We start from the raw sequence: 20,321 nt of genomic DNA on the forward strand, positions 1-20,321 counted from the left end.
AGCCTTCCTAGGCCAGGAAAGCCACCACTCTGGTTTGGGTTGCTCATAGAATATCTCAGGTTAAGGAAGGGACCAACTCTCCTTGGCTCAGTCCCTTCCCATCACTTCTGCTTCTCCACAACTCCCCCTTTGAAACACCTCATTAATTCCAAATTGACCCTGACTTGATGATTTATATCCATGATACTGTTTTATCATCCCCTTCCTGGCACCCAGAATAGAGCTGGGTGGGCCAGGCCAGGGAAGGATTGTGGAAGCCAAGTTGGATGGGCCCAGGATGCTACTTAGACCAGAAGCTCATCTATCCAGGGGGCATATGCAAATTGTATCCAGAGAGATGCGTCCAGGCCAGCATCCAGAAATAGCTTCCAGCAACATGTCTGAGGGGCAAGAGGGAGGCTGAGACTGGTCAGGGGCCAAAAGCGGGCAACCTGAATAAGGGCAGGAAACAGGACAAGGCAGATAAGACGAAAGGCTGTGAACCCTTCAGAGGACCCCGGTCTCAGATGGGTCTTGCCCAAATGACCCAGGGCCAGGTGGGCTACTTACAAGTTCAGGATTGAGCCATGCAGACCTTAAGGGGCCCCTCCTCCCAGATGCTTTCCCTGCCAAAGCCCACTCATTCTTCAATCACTGACTGAACTCATAGAATCCCTGCTCCCCCCGCCCCCGCCCCAATCCTCTCCCATGCAGTTCTGTAATTCTCAGCAGGCTCCACTGGCTTCTCCATGAGTTTGTTCACCTTCCCTGGACATTTAGTCTTCTCTGGACATTAGCTGCCTATGGTCCAAGCCATGCACTCGATGGTTGTCATTGACTGCCTCACTGTATTACTGATTTTTGCATGTGACCAAATTGTATATCTATAGCTAGACTGAGAACTCCTGGCCCAGGACTATGCCTGCTGCTCCTTCACCTTCTCTCTATGCTGTGTCTGTGTAGTCCAACGTGTGTATGCTCAAGTGATCTCTTCTGACTGGTGGGTGGATGCGGCTATCTGTGTCATAAAGCCTTCTGTACCTGGGAGACATTCAGCCTTATTTTCCTCCTCTGCATTATTCAGTCTTGAAACTCTGTGCCCATCTCTAGTCTATCACCCACAGGCTCAGCCCTGCCTAATTATTGAGCCAACTCAAGGCCTTCCCCTTGTCACCACCAATACCACCACTCCTAGATGTCTTCATCCAGATGTGATCTGATTTCTTCTCCACCTAAGAGCCATGGATGGATCCTTACAGAGGCCCCTGAAGACTCATTGTGCCTTTACCCACATTTTTTCCCATCTATATAGCCTGTCCTTTGCCCTTCTCTGCCTTGCAAATGTTCACCGTTCTTCAAGGCTTGGGTTAATCATCATCTCTTCTGTGAAGCCCTCCCAGATTCCTCCAGGCTGAGACTCTTACTCCAGCCTCTGTTCTCACTTGAGACCTTGTTCATGCCTCATCATAGAACTTAGCATATAATGGTGTCAAAATCGGGCTAGATGTCCAACTTCCCCAGCAGACAATTATCTCTTCCAGGGCAGGGACCATGTCTCAGTCACCTTTGTAACTCCCTGTTCACTATCCCCTAGTGCCAAATACAGTAAAAAAAAAAAAAAAAAACTTTTTATTGAATCCCTGGACCAGTTGCTACAGAAGGAGGAAGGCTATTGAGGCAGGGCAGAGAGAGGGTTTAGCAGGAGGTCAGGGGCAGGGATGTCCGCTGATGGACACTGAGGACTATTGCTGCAGTAGCCAGGTATGTGCAGGCCAGGAGCTGGCAGTAACTGTCACCTAACAGATAGGTGGCATCAGGCAAGTCTGGAGCAGATGATAGGGCTCCTGTGACATGATCGTAGGAGGCAGCTGCTAGTTGGGGAAGTACCAACAGAAGAACGGAATTAGAGTCCCGATCTGGCCACTTACCGCTGCATGGTCATGAGCCAATGATTTCATCTCTCTAGATCTCAATTTGCTTGTCTGTAAAATGGGGATAGAAACCCCTGTCTCGTAGGGTTGTGATGAGGTTAAATGAAATTATATGTTGAAGCAGTGGTCAAGGGGCTTCCCTAACTATGGTAGGTCTTTCTGTGGCCTCTCCTGCCACCCAACCATGTTCACGTGCTATTTCTGTCATTACTGTATTTTTACGCAAATAACGCACACCTTCTACTTTTGCCAACTGTGCCCTCCCGGCCTCGAGATGTTTTCGTAAGCGTACCCACCACTTCAGGAATGCATTCGTTTATGTCTGTTTGATGAGTAGACTGGATACTCCTGAGGAGAGACTGTCTCAGCTCTGTGTTCTCGGTACCTGGTACATACAGGTGTTGACATGTCCTTGTTGGATGAATGAGAGAATGAGTGAATGGATATGAATTGTTAATTGTGGGGAGTCATTCTACTTATATATGTAGCAACACCTTGTTTCTTTTGGACTGAGGACAGCAGCTGAAATTAGCAAACCAAAAGAGCATCTTTAAAGCCAAAAAAAAAAAAAAAGTTTAAAAGAAAAACTTTCCAATTTATAAAATCACTGAAACCCCTGACCACCAAAGTGTTTCCAGGTACAGGTCTTGCCAGGGAGGCTGTCCTGTGTAGGTAAGGCCATTTGTAATTAGTAAGCATTCATTTGCATTCACTGGAGGTAAGGTGCTCAAATTCTTAAAAAAGAATCCTTCTCTAGAGTAGCCTTAACACTACCCTTGTAGTCTTGGAGATTAGCAATTTTTCTTTCACAGTAACATTCCTTCAACAAATAGTTATTGAGCTCTTATTCTGTGCCAGGTACTATTCTAGGCACTGAGAACATAGCGTGAGGAAGGCAAACTCCTCGTTTTCACATGAATTATGATCTAGTGAGGGGAGTCACCACTCTTCTATCAGTTTGTCATACTGTGGTGGCTTGTGTATCGCTATGATGTTGGAAGTTACGCCACTGGTATTTCAAATACCAACAGGGTCACCCATGGTGGACAGGCTTTAGTGGAGCTTCCAAACTAAAACAGGCTAGGAAGAAAAGTCTGGAGATCTACTTTAGAAAATTAGCCAATGAAAACCTTATGGATCACAACAGACTATTGTCCAATATAGGGTTGGAAAATGAGCCCCAGGTTAAAAGACACTCAGAATACGGTGACCGCAACAACGGACTTAAACATAGCAGTGAAGATGGTCCAGGGCTGGGAAATATTTTGGTTCTATTGTATGTGGGGTTGCCATGAGTCAGAGATGACTTGATGGCAACTAGTAGCAGCAAGTAACTGTGCGGAGAGACGGCCAATAAACAAATGAATAAGAAAAACACAAGTGGTAGCTACAGAGCTGAGATTTAAAATAGGGTGATGTGCTCATGAGCTATTCTGTGGCTACTTTTGATTGGTGGTCAGACAAGGGGTAGGGAAAATTCCAAACAAGAGGAAGAGCTGGTGCAAGGGCCCTGACGTGGAAAAGAGATTGACATTTTCACGTAGTGGACAAGGGGGAAGAGTGTCACAAATGAAGTCAGAGAGGAGAGTGATGGCCAAATCCTGTAGGGCATTGTAATTCCTGGGAAGGAGCTTAGATTTTGTCCCAAGTGCAATAAGAGCATTTAAGCAGGGGAGGGGCATGATCCGATCTATGTTTTTAGAAGATCTCTCTGACTCCTGTATGGTGAGTGGATTTTAGGGACCAAGAATGGAAGCCAGAGACCACTTAGGGGGTTCTTGCAATAGTATGATGAGGATCGATGGTGGCTTGGATAAGATGTTAATAGCAGAGATGGCAACATGGAGACATGCGTGTATATTTCTCAATGTATTTTGGAAGTAGAATCAACAGACACTGTTGGTTGATTGGCTGAGGAAGAGGGCAGTGAGACAAAGAGAGGGATAAAAAGAAACTCCAAGTGTTTAGCTTGTGACAGGATGAACAGGGATGCTATTTTCTGAGATGGCAAAAATTGGGGAGAATTGGGATTATAGGTGCATATCTGTATATGCATGTATGTATGTGCGCACATGCACATGTGGTAGGAACAGGAATGCTTTTGAATCAAGGGGTTTTCTCTGGCCATGCTAAGTTCCTGGTGCCTGTGAGACATCCACATGGAGATGTCAAGCAGCGCATTGGATATATGTGACTGGGGCTCTAAGGACTGATTAAAGCTGGAAATATAGATCTGGGAGTCATTTGCATATAGATTACCAAGGGAGAGAACATAGATAAAGCAGAGAAAGAGGCCCCAGACAGAGCCCTGAGGCACTCCAATATTTAGAGTTTCAGCAAAGGAGGGGGAACATGCAAAGAAAAGCAAGAGGGAGTAAAACTTTGAAAGTGAGCTGTCACTGAGGCCAAGAGAAGACAACGTTCCGGGAAGGAGGGAGGGAAGTACAGTGTTGATTTCCACCAACAGGTCAGCAGTGTGAGAATGGACAAGCGGTGGTTGGATCAGGTGATGCGGGAGGTGTCCATTGACGTTGGCAGGAGGCCTGGGCAGCCTCAGTGCAGTGGTGGGGGTGGAGGCGTGACTGGAGCGAGTTGAGGAGACAATGTGAGGTGGAAAAGTGGGCACAGCAGCTATAGACACTTCCGCCTCTCCCCCTGATAGTTTTGCTGTGAAGGGAAACAGAAAAAAAAAAAAAAGAACAATGGCTGGAGGGTTAATTGAGGGGTAGGAGAGGATATGCCTAAGGGAGAAGATTTGGGAACAAGCTTGGAACTATAGAAGGAAATGATGTTAGAGGAAGAGAGAGAAGGATGGTGCGAAGGAGGTGGAACTGCAGAAGGAAGCTCTTTGGGAAGGACAGAGGAATGGGGTGCAAAGCACCAGGGAAGGGGTGGCCTTTGAAAGGGGCAGGGGCACTTTGGCATAGAAACAAGAGGAAAGACAGAGAGGATGGGCTCAGATGAGCGTCTTTTCGGTATGGAGGTCCGAGAAAGTGTCTATCTAATTGCTTCTAATTGCATTGAAGTATAAGATAAGAGCTGTGGCTGTTATCTGAGTATGTGTGAGAGTACCTTGTGGGGAAGGATGTAGGAGTTTTGAGTAGAGGGTAGATGGCACAAAACAGTCATTTTAAAGAAAAAGCAAGTGAGCTCACTAGGAGAGTGTGGTAGGATCACCAGGCAGCACTGACGGCCTGTTTGAGATTTCTGATGGCATAGTGGTTAAGAGCTATGGCTGCTAACCAAAAGGTTGGCAGTTGGAATCCACCAGGGGCTCCGTGGAAACTCTGTGGGGCAGTTCTGCTCTGTCCTACACGGTCGCTATGAGTCGGAGTCGACTGGATGGCAATGGGTTTAGTTTTCGGTTTTTTTGGCTGCATATTTAAAGTTAGACCAGTTATCATATGAATGGGTGTTTTTCTCTGGCCAGATGGGGTGGATGGACAGTCAGAACTAATCAAGCTTGGAGTACCTGCTAGGTAAGAACAGGCAAAGAAAGCAAAGGGATTAAGGAAGTTTAGTAAAGAGTGATTATACTGACAAATCATTCTATCTAAGAAAGTTAAAGAGGACACCGAAGACATGAGGGATGATGGAGGGTGAGAAGAATTGCCCCATAGAGTTTCCAAGCAGCAGCTGGTAGATTCGAACTGCTGACCTTCTGGTTAGCAGCTGAGCTCTTAACCACCATTCCACCAGGGCCCGAGGAAGTGGTAGCGGTCATCAATTAGAAACCTCAATGAGGTCACAGAATTGCTGGAGCACGGGCATTTGAGCAGGCAGGCTGGTAGGATAGGGAGCTGTCATGAGAAGAGCTACTTGAGTCAAGATTTCAGAGGTGAAGCAGTCACTGCTGATGATAATAAGGTCAAGATTATGACCATGGAAGGTCATGGCCCCAGACTCTCTGTTAGCCCAAAACTAAAACCATTCTCGAAGCCAACTCTTCAGACAAAGATTAGACTGGACTATAAGACATAAAATGGTACGAGTGAGGAGTGAGCTTCTTGTGTCAAGTGGACACATGAAACTACGTGGGCAGCTCCTGCCTGGAGGCGAGATTAGAGGGCAGAGAGAGACAGGAGCTGGTTGAATGGACATGGGAAATACAGGGTGGAAAGGTGTGTGCTGTCACATTATAGGGAGAGCAACCAGGGTCACATAACAATGTGTGCATAAGTTTTTGTATGAGAAACTGACTTGCATTGTAAATTTTCACTTAAAGCACAATAAAAAAAAAGAAAAGACTATGATCATGGAAATGGGTAGTTGAGATAGGGTAGATAAAAAATGAGCTTGTTGGAGGAAATGAGGTCAAGGGACTGAGAGGCCAAGGTGTTGGGTGGACCACCTGTGTAGATTGTGAAGTCACTGCGAATGATGAGAGGCGTTAGAGAGGGCACAGTGAGGCAGACGAACGGGGGGGTGGTGAGGTGGGGGGGTGACTGATATAGAAGCACCAAGGAGGGACAGGTGGTGGGAAGCCTGATGACCTGTGAGAAGCTCTCTGGTGCTTTTAAGATGTAGGAAAGATATATGGTTAGGAAGTAGGGTAGCGCTTGGAAGCAGCAAGGAGGAAAGCGGCCTCACGTTCAGCCCTAAGGTATAGGTGAGTGAGAGAAAAAAATAGTGCCACTCAAGAGGTGCAGGTGAAAAACGTTGTTTGGAAAAGGTCTTTAGTTAGGACAAGACGGTGAAGGGAGTAATCACAGAAGGATTTTAGTTGTTGGGGTGTTTCCTGGCCAGAGATCGTGATTTCAGGAGGCGACAAGGAAGAGTTTGGGAAGGGGTGGGGGTCGATTAGGAAACTGAGTGAGATTGGGGGTGTACAGAGGTCCCTGGGTGCAAAGAGGTCGCACTTGACTACTAACTTAAAGGTTGGTGGTTTGAACCCACCCAGTAGTACCGCAGAAGACAGGCCTGGGGATCTGCTTCCATAAAAGATTATAACCAAGAAAATCTTACTGATCAGTTATACGTCAGTAGTACAGAAAACTACTCTGTAATACATGGGGTGGCCATGAGTCAGAATCTACGGGTTAGGGGGTACACAGAGCAGTGAGAAGATGAGGCTCAGTGTTGATGGACCCTTACAGGGTTTGGGCTTTTAGTGGGGACCAAGCTGAGCAGACATGTGGGCCTGGTAGGACTGGGCCCAATGGTCTTTTGGGAGGAGATGAGTTCAAGCTGGGCTCCTCTCTTGATGTAGTATGGTGGCGGTCAAGTGGGCCGGGCTTAGGTGGTGCCTTGTGCAAGGGTGCAATAGATCTTGAGTGGGAATTTCGTGTGCCCGTAGGGCCAGACCATTGAGGTAAAGAAGAAAAGCAGAGCAGGCTGGGACTGTGGGGAACCAGGTCAATATTCCTCAAACTCCAATATGCGCATGAATCACCTAGGAATCCTGTTAAAATTCAGGATTCAGTAGGCCTGGGGTAGAGCTTGAGATTCTGGATTTCTGACTAGCTCCCAGGTGATGCTGATGCTGCTGGTCCGTGGACCACTCTTGAGGAGTGAGAACCCCAGAGTCCACTGTATGCTAAAGGGGGCCACTGCTTCTCACCTGTACTATTGTTGTCATAAGAGAATGACGGCTCAGCATTCTCTTCTCTTTAGGTTTTTTAAGAGAAGCCAGGAATCTGGATTTTTATGTAAAATCTTCCCATTTAAAAATATTGGCAAATAATTAAAAAATTTGTAAAGCATCCAGTAGGCCAAACAAGACAAGTGTGGGGGTGGAATTTTGCTTAAGGCACGTCAGTGTGTGATTTCTGATGGAAAGGAATCAGGGCAGGGTGGGGAGTGGGGCGCACTGGACTGGATTCAGCTATCCTGGGTTATAGAATTGACTCTGAGTCTGGTGCTAAAGGTTATCATTCATATGGCATCTTAAAGTTAAAAAGTGGCTTTCCAGGTATCTGGACAGATGTCTGCCCTGCCAGGCTGTGCTCATTCCTTCTTCTACACTGTTACTCCTACCTTCTATAATGCCCTCCATCTCCACCCTCCCTCCCAATGGCTTTCAAAGTGGTCTAGGTGGAAGAGTTCCCAGAATTTTCGGTTTTCTTTGTGAAATACCATGAAATATTGACATATTTAATTCTAACACTCATAACAGGAACAGTTTTTACATATACACAGGTCTCGGCAACTCAAAAAAAAAAAAAGAATAATCATGCATAAAATATTTTTGAAGAAAACACATTCCTGGCTTCTCATTAGCATTTATTCTCTACTTGTTCATTCTCTGTGTCACCTACAGCCCTCACTAGTAAACAAGTGGTAGCAGGCACCCAAAGTTTAAGAATAATTTAGGAAAAAACAAAAACTAAAACCCTCAATATGGAAAAAAGTCTATCCATTAAGCTAATGTGACCTGGGAATTGAACTTCTATTATTCTACCTGAGTGGTGGAAACCATCCATCCAGCTTTTGGAATGCTAGTTTTCTAAGACAAAGTGGGTTGAAAACTTGCCCAGATTTCATCTGTTTTAGTTTGTTAGGGCCACCTTAACAAAGTACCACAAAAAAGGTGTGTCTTAGTTATCTAGGGTTGCTATAACAGAAATACCACAAGCGGATAATTTTAATAAAGAAAAGTTTATCTTCTCACAGTAAAGTAGGCTAAAAGTCCAAATTCAGGGTGTCAGCTCCAGGGGAAGGCTTTATTTCTCTGTCGGCCCTCTCGTCAATCTTCCTCTGGACTAGGAGCTTTTTTGCGCAGGAACCCCAAGTCCAAAGGATGTGCTTTCCTCCCGGCACTGCTTTCTTGGTGGTATGAGATCCCCGTCTCTCTGCTCAGCTGCTTCTTTCTTTCATATCTCAAGAGATTGCCTCAACACAATCCAATCTTGTAGATTGAGTCTTGCCTTAGTAACACAACTGCCACCCATCCTCCCTCATTAACATCATAGAGACAGGATTTACAACATATAGGAAAATCACAGGATACGGGGAATCATGGCCCAGCCAGAGTGATACACACATTTTGGCGGGGGGTGGGGGACCTAATTCAATCCATGACAGGGTGGTTTATGAGAACAGAAATGTATTGTCTCAGAGTTCTGGAGGTAAGGAGTCCATAATAAGAGTGTTGGCTGTGTTGATTCCTTCTGAAGTCTCTGAGGGAGAATCTGTTCCCTGCCTTTTTCCTAGCTTCTGGTGCTATGAGTTGGAATCGACTCGATGGCAGTGGGTTTGATTGATGACAACCAGCGATCTTTGAAGTTCCTTGACTCATAGATGCATCACTCTTAATTTCTGCCCATGTCTTCAAATGACCAGACTTTCCTCTGAGTCTCTTCTCTTTTGAGCCTCTTCTCTTTTGCTTCTCTCTCTTTTATAAGGACACAGACTGGATTAGGATCTATCCTACTCCAGTATGTTGGTGTTAGCTGCTATAAAGTCAGCCCTTGACTCATGGCTACCCCATGCACAATGGGACCAAACCATTATGACCCATAGGATTTTCACGGGCCGACTTGGGAAGCAGGTCACCAGGTCTTTGTTCCCTGTCTGTCTTAGTCTGTAACCTCTGCTGATACCTGTTCAGCGTCACAGCAACACACTCTAACAGATGAGTGGTAGCTGCACTTGAGGTACATTGGCCAGGAACTGAAGCTAGATCTCCCTTCTGGAAGGAGAGAATTCTACCTCTGAACCATCACTGCTCCCCCTACTCCAATAGGGACGAGTCCCCGGGTGGTGCAAATGATTAAGCACTCAGTATTTTTTTTTTATTAGCCAGAAGGTTAGAACCCATCCAGAGGGACCTTGGAGGACAGGCCCGGTGGTCTACTTCTGAAACATCACAGCCTTGAAAATTCTACGGAGCAGTTCTACTGTGCACACATGGGGTCGCCATGAGTTGGAATCAACTAAATAGCAACCAGTAACAACAATAACTCCAGTATGACCTCATAGTAACTGATAAGCTCTTCAAAGACCCTTCTTCCAAAAGAGGTCATGTTCACAGGTACAGGGGCTTAGGAGTTCAACATGTCTTGTTGGGGGACACAATTCAATTCATAACACCATCTATTCTTCAAAGCCTACTGAAGTTCTACTTATCTACTAAGGCTTTTTGGGACAACTGCTCCTCTTTATCTCTCTCGTCTCTGAGGAGCTGTGTCCAAAATACATTTAAATCCTAATTATATGCTATCTTAGATCAGTGTTACATGTGTCTGTCTTGTTGCCCAGACACTAAACTCATGCAAGCTGAGACTGTGTCTTGCACCTCTGCGGGGCCAGCAAAGAACTGGGCAAAGAACATCCTCAAGAAAAACTTAATCACAAACTTATCTCTGCATCTCACGACCGTAGCAACTCCTGCCTTTCTATGAGTCACAGATACACTGAGAATCTGATGACAGTGTAGATCCTCTCCACAGGCAAATGCCTTCCACATAATATTTCCCCATCATTTCAGGGGCTCTTCAAACTCTCCGAATCTCCCTTTCCCTTAGGAAGATCCCCAGGAAAGATAATCTCTGGGGTCCCCTTTGATTCTAAAATTTGTGAATCACACTGCATTCCCTTATTTCTCTTCTCACATCTCCTGTCTTACTCTCTCCTTGTTGTCCCTAGTATAAGACGCTCTATGGCAGTCTACTTTCAGCCATTAAAAACCCTATGGAGACCCTTCAGCCCAAGATGAGACAGGCCCATAAAACAGAATGAGACTAAATAGGCACACCAGCCCAGGGGCAAGGACGAGAAGGCAGGAGGGGACTGGAAAGCTGGTAAAGGGGAACCCAAGGTCAAGAAGGGGAGAGTGTTGACATGTCGTGGGGTTGGTAACCAATGTTGCAAAACAATATATGCATTAATTGTTTAATGAGAAACTAGTTTGCTCTGTAAACCTTCATCTAAAGTATAATAAAAGAAAAAAAAAACCCTATGGAGTTATGTTAATGGTGGCGAAATAATTCAGAATAGTGCTAATAGTTGCACAACATGAAGAATGTAATCAATGTTACTGAATAATACATGTAAAAATTGTTGAATCGGCAAATGTTTTGTTATGTATATTTGCACCACAAAAACAAAATGAAACAAAACAAAACCCAGACATATGGAGCAAGGCCTATGGATTACAGTTCTATTCTGACACACAGGGCGTAGACTCAACTGGTATTGGTACTGGTACTACTTTCCTTGTAGAGATGAAAACAGCATAGGCTTTGGTGTCAGAAAGCCCTGGATTCAAAGTTTGTTCCCATAACTTAGTAAATTATGACTTCATCATTACTTGATTGAGCCTCTGTTTGTGTATCAGAAAAATGAGGATAATAGTAAGACCCAAATCATAGTATGAACTAGTGTGAAGGGGGGTTCAATTGTACTTAGTCCACTTCCAGCCTTTCTTCTCTCCTACTTGCACTACCCTACCTCACTTCCAAGCACCCCCTATCTGGAGACTGACTGGGGGTTTGGAACAGCTCCGGGTCTGGAGCACCGTGACCTGCCCCACTGCAAATATATGAGCAAGAAAGTTGAAGCTGGCCTTTAGCTCTCCCATCTCTTCACAGGCTGCCACATTAAGCCATTCAGAAACATTAGCTCCCAGGCTGAGATGTTTCCCCACAGGGCTAATGATTTCCCATCCTCTCCTTATCAGACTTATCCTTATTTACACAGCCCCCAAGGTACAAAGCTCACTTTTCACCCAGTGGGATCCTCCCTCCAAGCCAACCCTCTACGTCTTAGCAGCCACTCTCAGGCATACTTAAGGATGCTATTTCCCCCACCTCCCAGCTGTTCCAGTGATTACGAAATGTTTGATTGTGGAGCCTGTTGAAGTGCATTTGTAGTGCAAGTTTACTTCTCTGAGACATTTTCCAAGGGAAATTAAAGTCTCTGGAGGGCTGGTCCCCCATCTTTATGATTCTTGGGTATTTTAGAGCTTTTAAGGAGGTATTCCTTAACCTTGTAATCAGAGCAGGGAGGGAGGAGACATGTGGGGATGCTGTGGGGTATTGGGGAGAATGAGTGAGGAGTTGCAACACCTGGGATCTGGACCTGCCATTCACCAGCTGAGTGACTTTGTGACCAGGAGCAGTTCAGCTCTTAAAACAGTCTTCTTCCTTCCACCTGTCCAGAATTCTCTGACTTTCTGATGTCTCCTTCTCAATCTCCTATAACATGGTCACGCCTTCTAGGGTTTCCTCTTGTAACCTCATATCTTCTGTTTCCACTCCCTGGATTAGGTCTTCTACTCCAGTGACTCCAACTGCCACCTCTCTGAGGACAACTCTTCAATCTCTCTCTACAGCTGGAACTTTCTGCATTATACATCGGAATCTCCAACTTTACCTCCACCTGATATCTTGCAGGTACTTTAAAATCATCATGCCCAGGACTGAACACACTATCTACCCTGCCAACCTGCTCTTTCTCCTAGGTTTCCCAAATTGGCCTCCATCTTCTCCTTGGGATATACGCCAGACATATTGGAAATGTCAAATCAGCCCCCTCCATCACCCCTCTGTCCAACACATGCAAACCAGAGCATGAGAATGGTATCTGTCAATGCTCTCCATGGCACTGCCCTGATTGAGGAGAGGCCCTTCTTACCACTTTTCTGCACCCTTCCACTTCTCCCCTGCTCTAATCTCTTCCACACACTGCAGCCAGATTGTCCCCATCTCCCATTTATTAATAGTGAGGCCTTGGGTGATTAACGTGACCCTCCCTGTTTCTGTAAGATGGGAAGATTTAAAGAACATGATTTCATAAGACCCTTCTGTCTAGAAACCAAACACTCAAAGAAGAAACTAGTCTACAGGACTAACAGCCTACATGAACTACGGCCTTTCCTATCCTGAGACCGGAAGAATTGGATGGCACCCGGCTACCGCTACCAACTGTTCTGAACAGGGGCACAATAGATGGTTCCAGAGAGAATGACAGAAAAATGTAGAACAAAACTCAAATTCTTAGAAATGGCTAGACTTACTGGACTGGTACTACCGATTAGTGGAACTCCTGAGGCTATCGCCCTGAGATACCCTTAAAACTACATGCTGAAACCATACCCAGAGATCACCTTTCAGCTAAATAACAGATTGGCACATAAAATAAACAACATCACCCATGAGCACTGTGATCCCTTAAAAAAAAAAAAAAAAAAAAAATCTCTATGAGACCAAACAGTCAGCATTTACCCTAAAGCAAAGATGAGAAGGGAGGGGAGGGGGAGAACAGGGAAGCCAGATTAATGAAATGGAACAACTAGAATGGAAATAATGAGGATGTTGACACATTGTGAAAAATGTAACCAATGTCACTGAACAATATGTATAGAAATTGTTAAATGGGAACCCAATTTGCTGTGTAAACTTTCATCAAAACTACATTAAAAAAAAAAAATATATATATATATATATGTAAACTCTTCTGGCCCTATTAGTCTCTAGCCCAATTATTATTCGTCTAACTACACTGCTCAAAACCCTGCACTAGAGCCTTGCCCCTGGACTCTTTCCTTTTCTCCAAGCCACCCTCCCATTCATGTCCAGACAGAACTTTCTAAGTATGATGGAAATCCCGTGATGTCCTCTATGACCTGGTTCTTGCCTGCCTCCCTCTCTGACTCAGCACCTCTCCACAGGCTTTCCATGCTCAAGGTATACCTCAATGCTAGACAGTGCCTCAGACACACCAGGTGGTCCTCATGCTTGCATGCCTGTGCATTTTCTGTCCCATCTGTTTGAATTTCTCTCCTGCTCTCCTTGTCCTATGCTCTCCTCCCCTTCCCCTTATCTTCTCTTTCCTTGGGTTTGTCTTCCTTGTTCTTCAAAGCCTGGATCAAGCCTCACTCTTCAGAGTAGCCCCACCTGGAGCTAATACCTGTGTCTTCACAGCTTCTATTTCTAGAGTTGTACCACAGGCATTGACAGGTCTACCTTCCCACTAGATTCTGGGCTCCTTAAAGGTCCTGACTTTGCATTCTCAGAGCCCAGCATGATACTTGCACAAAATATGGGTTTAATAATTGTGTAGTAATTGAATAGCTCCCTAAATCTATGAATGAACAATTTTTCTTCTTACTTTGGCATTTAAGACTCTTACCATTCAGACTGAGCCACTATTAGCCATTTCTCATAAAGCACATTTTGCTTTAGTCAACTGCACTATTCACCTTCCAGAATCATGCCCTGAACATGTCCCTTACCATGACTGGGCCTCCTGCCCCCAATTCCCACACCCTTTCATGCCTAGAAGTCTACACCTTGTCTGTTCTTTAAGGCCCAGGCAAATGTCACTTTTTCAGTTTTCTTATTCCTGAGCCATGAGTGAACTCCTCTTCCTAGGAGCCCAGTAGGTCTTGGAACCACTTTTAGGATGCTTAGCTCCTTGGGCCTTATAATAGAGTGATGTCGTCTATTTAATACATCAGTTAATTACTTGCTCCTCAGGACCATTCTGACCATGTAAGGGGTCTCTGCCAAAGTTGTACTTACCACATGTATCATGGGTCTGCCCAAGATGTCACCCAGCGATGGTCCAGGCATCTTTAAATTCAGTCACTGCTCTCCATCCCCACCATCCCACTTCCTAGTACACCCACCATCATCTCTCACCTGGACCATAGCAATAGTCTCCTAACCAATCTGTTCACTTGCACCACAGCTAGTGTGAACTTTTAACTGTGCAAGCCTGACCAAGTCATCCCCCAGCTTAAAACTCTTCAACAACTTCCCACTGCTATTGGGGTAAAGACTCAAGGCCTTAACAGCATCTAGCCCACCTGCCTGCCCCTCTAGCCTCATCCCCATGGGTCTTCCCTCGTTCTCTGCTCTCTAGCCATGCTGGTGTTCTAAGTGCTCTGAATTCCTTTCCCCTTGGGGGCTGGGTTCGGGCTGTTCCTCTGCTGGAAACACTTTCCTCTTCAGCTCTCCCTATTACCTGGTGAATCCCTTCTCATCTGTCTTGGTTCCCCAGTGTTGCAGTAACAGGAATGCTACAAGCCGGCGGCTTTAAAGAACAGAACTTTATTTTCTCACAATTCTGGGGCTAAAAGTCCAAATCAGGGTGTTAGCTGTGTAGATTCTTTTCTTGTCCGTAGCCCCAGGCATTCTTTGATTCCCTGGCTTGCATATGATCCTCCCATGACGTCTGTCTTCCCCCATTTGTGCACATGTCTCTGTGTCTATGCTGCTTTTTATATAGCTCAGAAGTAATTAGGTTTAGGATCCCTTCTACATTGGCATGACCTCAACTGATTGATTACATCTCCTTAGATTGCTATGGAAGGTGTTATGGATTGAATTGTGTACCCCAAAAATATTTGTTGTAAATCCTAACCCCTGTACCTGTGGCTATAATCCCATTTGGAAATGAGTTTTCCTTGTTATGTTAATGAAACAGTATTAGTGTAGGGTGTGCCTTGAGTCAACCTCTTTTGAGATACAAAAGGAGCAGGTGAAGCAAGGAAGCAGAGATGGGAGAAGATAGATGCCATGCCACATGAAGATCACCAAGGGGCCGAGGAATAAGGACCTTTCCCCACAAAGAAAGCCTTCTCCTAGAGCTGACACCCTGAATCCAGACTTCTAGCCTCTTAAACTGTGAGAAAATAAATTCCTGTTTGTTAAAGCCACCCACTTGTGGTATTTCTGTTATAGCAGCACTAGATAACTAAGACAGAAGGTGATTACATTACATTGTATTAGATTACGTCAACAGATACAGGGGTTAGGATTCCAACACATATTTTGGGGGGGATACAATTCAATCCATAGCATCATCCTTCAGATCATATCTCAAATGTCACTTCTTCCTGATTCCCACTACTACAGCTGCTCCCCCGATCATACACTCAGCACTTACCACAGTTGGTTAACCTCCTGGAATGATTACTTGAGGACAGAGACCATGTCTTTTTATTCACCACTGTCCTCTCCCCCTGCCCCAGCTACTACATGTGCACCAGGCTCAGTGTCCAGCAGAGAGTAAGCCCTCGGTACACATCTGTTGAGTGGATGCCCATATGCATGTGTTGCCCATACAGCCTGAGAGCAGCTTGTGGGCAGGGACTGTATCTCATTCATCCTGGTTGGGGGCAAGAAGGAAGCGGTATGGTGTCCATGTGTGTATGTGTGGGTATATACATATCCAGAGCTTCCACTGGTGGCAGATAAAACAAAAAGCTCCAAAGCCCATGTAAACAACTTTGAGAAGAAGAACCTGAGGAGTGGTCTGGTGTCAAAGCCCATCTGAGCAAAAAGGAGTACGCCAGTGCCTAGACTCTGTTGCAGGTTGTCCTGATGAATTTCCTGGGGCAGGATTTGTCATGCTGGGGCCCCGGAAAGGCCTGGGCTTCTTCCTCCCAGGATGTGCTGTTGCATTCCTTAAATGCACAGCTTGTCAGGATGTAAATTATTTTAATTCAGGGACCATATTTTGTCTTTGTTTCCTGAACTTCTGTAACAGCTCTTGACAAATAATAGAAGTTTTGTAAATGTTTGCTGAATTGGATTGAATTTATCCCTGTCACAGCCTTAGCCCTGGTAAGATCTGGTTTCATTCATTTGCTCATTTGTTTATTCAGTCAACACTTACAACACACACACTAATTGTCAGGCAATGGAGCTGCAGCGGTGAACAAGACAGACAGGTTTCCTGTTCTCTCAGAGCTTATGGTCTAGAGGGAGTTGGATGATGTGACCATAGTTGGGCTATGAAAGGTCAGGGGGCAATGGGAGCCCAGAAAAGGGGAAACTAACTGTGATGGTTAATTTTATGTGTCAACTTGGCTAGGTCATGGCTTCCAGTAATTTAGCCAAGCACTTGGCTAGTTGCTGTTCCATTATGTAATCTAATGCAATGTAATCTGATTACCTTCTACAATGTAGTCTAATACAATGCAATCCATCGATCAGTTGAATGGGGAGCTCCTTACAGTGTGGTTTACCTTCAGATTTTGAATAGGTATTTTGGCAGAACTTTCTCATTTCTGCTCTCTTCCTGTGGTCTGGCCTACGGATCTTAGGACAAAAGCCTATAGAAGTGACCAGCCTACCATCTGACCTACAGATTTTGGACTTACCAGCATCCCACAATCCTGAAAGCCAGCAGGATCTTCAGCCTACCATGTAGCCTATACATTTTGAGCTATCCAGCCCCCACAATTCAATTCCTTGAAATAAATCAATTTCCCTCTGCCTATATCTATGTCTATATCTATATCTCTGTTTCTATTTCTCTACAGAACCTTGTCTAAGACACTAAACTAGACCTGGGTAAAATGTGGTCAGGGAGGGCCTCCTGGAGGAAGTGACTTCTAAGATGAGACCTGGCGTCAGCCAGGAGTGGGGGGACAAGTGTAAAGAGTAAATAGCATGCATAAAGGGTCTGAAGTTCTGAGAATTCCATGTTATTCACTGTAACAGGAAGTGGCAGGTGGGAGGGAGGTGGATGTGGGTGATGAGGCTAGAAGATATGAGCACTGGGCTGGTAAGAGAAGGTGCTGGGCTAGGCACTTTAATAAATTCTTTTCTTTGTTGTTGAATCTTCAGGACAGCCCTATGAGGTAAGTGTCATGGATTTAGTTGTGTCCCCACAAAATGTGTGTCAACTTGGCAAGGCTGTGATTCCCAGTATTGTGTGGTTGTCTACCATTTTGTTATCTGATGTGATTTTCCTATGTTTTGTAAATCCTACCTCTGTGATGTTAATGAGCAGGATTAGAGGTAGTTATGTTAATGAGGCAGGACTCAAATTACAAGATTAGGTTGTATCTTAAGTCAATCTCTTTTGAGATATAAAAGGGGGAAACGAGCAAAGAGACATAGGACCTCATACCACCAGGAGCAGAGCTTGTCCTTTGGACTCGAGGTTCCTGCATGGAGGAGGCGAAGGTTGATAACAAGGACCTTCCCCCAGAGCCAACAGAGAGAAAACTGTCCCCTGGAGCTGATGCCCTGAATTCAGACTCCTAGCCTACTAGACTGTGAGAGAATAAGCTTCTGTTTGTTGAAACCATCCATGTGTGGTATTTTTGTTATAGCAACACTGGAGAACTAAGACAGCAAGATAATCATCTTCATTTTTTCAGACAAGGCTCAGGAAAATTCAACGCTAGAGAAAGTTTACACAGCTTGTCAGCACCCTGGCCAGCTTTCAAACTTATGGCCCAGATCTTTCCCATCCTTGCGCCATCTTGGGATTTTAGGCCCTAGAAGGGGAAAGGTACCCATCCTGGACAGAAGTTGGGACCTGATTGCTAGCCTGTCCTCAGTGGTGAGGGACCAGTCTGTATTACCAGGCCTCACAGGCTGATCTCCACCAACATTGGGATATGCTGCCTGGTGGGAAGAACCACGGTTGGTGCAGGAAGAGACGCGCCCTCTGCAGATAGTTCTTTGGCCACAAAGTGAGTTAGCCTGTTGTCTTAACAGCATTCATGTGAGGCCTCCAGCTGGTTGCACCCAGAGCTAGCACCTGGCTGCACAATTTGGAAGAAGCTCCATAGGCCCAATGAACAGGAAGGTCTCATTCTGTCTTTGGGAAATACACCATTCTTCAGCACTGCAATGAAAGGGTTCGATGTAGTTTAGGACTCCAGAGTGATGCTCCAAGGGGGGTGTCTCTTGATCATTGCTGCCAATTCCCTGCCATCTCCTCTCACAGAGCAAGGAGTCTCCAGGGTGCCCCAGCCTCAGTGGAAAGGGAAGAGGTCTTCGTTCCTTTATTTTTCAACAGGGAGCAGCTTAGGGTCTAGGGACACTCTAGAGCAATGGTTCCCAAACTTGAGCATGCATCAGGATCACCTGGAGGGCTTGTTAAAACACAGATTGCTGGGCCCCACCTCCAGCATTTCAGATTCAGCAGGTCTAGGGTGGTGCCTGAGAATTTGCATTTCTAAAAAGTTCCCAGGTGCTGCCACTCTGGGGACCACACTTTGAGAACCACTGCTGTAGCATCAAGTGAGGGTTTAAGCTCCAGTTTCCTGGGGAAGACCACCCACCAGAACTGATGACCACAGCAGAAATCCTAATTCCTCACATGTGAACAGGGTTTATAGTTGAACTTCATAATTTAGTGAGGTGGAGAGGACAGGAGTTTTATTCCTATTTTTTCAGACTAGGAATGTAAAGCCCAAGTTTCCATGACTTGAAAATGGTAGCCCAAGCCTGTTGCCTTCAAGTCGATTTTGACTCATAGCTACCCTAAAGGACAGAGTAGAACTGTCCCATAGGGTTTCCAAGGAGCGGCTGGTGGAGTCAAACTGCCAACCTTTTGGTTAGCAGCTGAGCTTTGTAACTACTTCTCTACCAGGGCCTTCTGTTGTCCATTGTAATAGTTTACCAGGCTTAAATTGGCACAGCTAGAATTTAGCAGCTACTTCGTTCTTTTTAGCTCAGGATGGTGGAGGCCATTAGTTAGGCACCAAACCAGTGTTCTTCTTTTCTTGCTGGGCACCTGGCTAAACTTCCTCTCCTACCTTCTCTTTTACTTAGGTAAGGCCATGTCACCAATTTCTCTCCAGTGGAATGGAGTGGGAGAGATGTGTGTCTCTCCCAGGCCTGGCCCATATAAAACTCCTACATGTTTCGCTCCTAATGCTTGATCTTCCTCCTGCTTATGGGATATCAGCTTCTAGGGTGACTCTGGGACTCACGAGAGCCTAGGGTCCTGAATGCTTATATGGAGGAGAGTCACCCATGACCTGGGAGTCACCCATGACCTGGATAAACCCACTGCTGTCAAGTTGATTCCGACTCATAGAGACCTTATCGGACAGAGTAGAACTGCCTCATAGGGTTTCCAAGGCTGAAAATCTTTACAGAAGCAGACTGCTGCATTGTTCTCCCACGGAGTGGCTGGTGGGTTCCTTTCAGTTGGCAGCTGAGCACTTTAACCACTGTGCCACCTACCCAAAATTTTATGCAATGAACTTCTATTGTGTTAAGCCACTATTATTTTGGGGTCTATTTATTTTGCGGTCTTAACCTGCCTTAATTAATACTATTAATTCATTTTCTCAAAGTATGGTCTCTGGACCACTTGCATCAGAATCCTTTGCTTTCTAAAAATGCAGATTTCTAGGTCCCACCTCCCACCTACTGAATTCAATTCCCTGGATCCTACAGATGCAGAGTCTGGCAATCTGTCTTTTAACAAGCACCCCATATTCTAGATCAAGAAATGGCAAAACAAACTATGGCTCAAGGCCAAATGTGTCCTGCCACCTGTTTTTGTACAGTCTGTGAGCTAAGAATGGGGTTTACATTTTCAAATGGTTGAAAAAAGTCAAAAGAATAATAATTTTATGAGTGGAAATGAAATGAAATTCAATTTTTCGTGTCTATAAATAAAGTTTTATTGGAATACAGCCATGTTCATTTGCTTATATATTATCTTTGGCTGCTTTGGTGCTCTAGCAACAGGGTTGAGTGGTTGTGA

The sequence above is a fragment of the Elephas maximus genome, chromosome 19, assembly GCF_024166365.1.
Source record: "Elephas maximus indicus isolate mEleMax1 chromosome 19, mEleMax1 primary haplotype, whole genome shotgun sequence".
Classification (NCBI taxonomy): domain Eukaryota; kingdom Metazoa; phylum Chordata; class Mammalia; order Proboscidea; family Elephantidae; genus Elephas; species Elephas maximus.